The sequence below is a fragment of the Somniosus microcephalus genome, chromosome 7, assembly GCF_052327205.1.
Source record: "Somniosus microcephalus isolate GS21.2 chromosome 7, FLI_Smic_1.0, whole genome shotgun sequence".
NCBI classification, from domain to species: Eukaryota; Metazoa; Chordata; class Chondrichthyes; order Squaliformes; family Somniosidae; genus Somniosus; species Somniosus microcephalus.
The window spans coordinates 358661-360590 of NC_140993.1; the positions used below are offsets into that span (position 1 = coordinate 358661).

At 52.1% G+C, this 1930-nt stretch overlaps 1 pseudogene; it reads left to right on the plus strand.

Moving 5' to 3' along the window:
* Positions 1–990: 990 nt before the first annotated feature.
* On the plus strand, positions 991–1717 carry LOC147114433 (histone H1.01-like; annotated as a pseudogene).
* Positions 1718–1930: the final 213 nt, after the last annotated feature.

Here is a 1930-nt window from a genome sequence, read left to right on the forward strand (position 1 = left end):
AACAGAGAGTGCGTGGACCGCCTGGCTCAGAGTATGAACATTAAGACTGATACAGTCTCTCTGCCTCTCTCTCTGGTTGTTGTCTCTGGGTGTTGAGAATGGAATGCACAGGACACCAGTTGCTCTGTTCTGTTCCTCAATTTCGGAGAGAGAGACAGAGAGAGGCTAGAGGGGCGGTGAGATCATCATTTCAATTTTCATATAAATCAAACATATTTCTGCCTGCGAACAATATAATACCTTCAAACCAGATATGGGTGAACACAGCCAGAGCTGTGATTGGCTCCTGCCCCTGAATCTGGGGAACAGACACTATGAGGAGCGCCGGCCTCAGAGTGTTTAACACTGACTGAGCTCGGAAACTGCAACTAACCCCGAGAATCGGCAGCACAGGCCGAGCGGAGAGGAAAACCTGTCCTGTGAACTGTAAATCTGGGAACAGATTGTGCTGTGAATGAGCAGAGTGAACATTGTGTCAGCGAGTGTGTTAAAGGGGCGGGTGGGTTAGACTAATGTCACTGTGTTTGTGTGTCCACTCTCATCGCCGGATTTCAGACACCCTCTTGTGTAAAATTTAAAGATTTCCCTGTCATAGGATCGCCCTGCTCCCCTGCTCAGCCCTGAAGTGGGAATTAAACGTGAAGCTTTAGTTGATTTCAAATTTCAGTCGACAAACAGCGAACATTTCCGCGATTGGGTGAGAGAGCGCGATCAGTGCAGCAATGAAACGGTTTTAAATCGAAATTGTTGTCTTGTATTCTGATGAAACTTTCTCGACAGCAAACATTCCAGTCTTCCAGACAGAAAGAGGCCAGTCTGGGAATGTGGAGTGCCCGAGTTTAATTGGAATCGGAGAGTTAATAAGGACAGAGAAACACAGAGGGGCTGGAGGGGCCGGGAGCTGACAGCAGGATGTCTCCGCCCCGTCCGCTCGCTGCCTATAAGTAGCTCTGTGCCGCCGCCTCTCGTCACATTCCTGACCCAGCTCTGACTGTCAGAGAGATTTTCTACAGAGTCGCGGACATGACTGAGACCGCAGCCGCCGAAACGGCTCCTCCTGCCGCCGCCGCTCAAACCAAGGCTCCCAGCAAGAAGAAGAAGGCGGCTCCCCGCTCCAAGCCTGCCGGTCCCACGTTGGGCGAACAGATCCTCAAGGTTGTGGCGAGTGGCAGCGATCGCAAGGGGATGTCCCTGGCGGCGATATAGAAGGTTCTGGCTGCCAACGGCTTCGATGTGTTGAGGCAGCGTTCACTGATCAATTTAAGTATCAAGAGGAAAGTGGAAAACGGCTTCCTGGAGCAGACCAAGGGCACGGGCGCCGCGGGCTCCTTCAGGCTCGCTAAGAAGGAATCCCAGCGGAAAGAGGGAAAGAAGGTGAAGAAACCAGCAGCCAAGAAATCTGCAGCCAAGAAACCAGCAGCCAAGAAATCTCCAGCTAAGAAATCTCCAGCCAAGAAATCTCCAGCTAAGAAACCAGCAGCCAAGAAACCAGCAGCCAAGAAAACGACCACCATGAATGCAGCAACGTCAAAAAAGACATTGAAAGCGGCGGCTGGGAAGAAGGCGGCGGCGAAGAAGCCCAAGAGCCCCAAGAAGGCCCGAGGCGGAAAGGTGAAGGCGGCCAAGAAGGTGGAAAAACACAAGGCCAAGCCCAAATCAGCATAGCCTCAGAAAGCAGCGCCCAAAAGAAAAGAAAAAGGACAACTTGTAAACATCTGAACCCAAAGGCTCTTCTCAGAGCCACCCACGTCTTTCCAAAAAGAGCTGATCACGGAATCAGATGATCCATGTCCCGGGGCCGGGCTCAGATTCCCGATTGAAATCATTTCAAATGAACCGCGGCTCCCTGGTGACTCGCTGACATTCGCTGCACCCACCCCTGCCCCAGTGTCTGCAATAAAACACAGAATGGGATGTCCGGGCCGGGCCT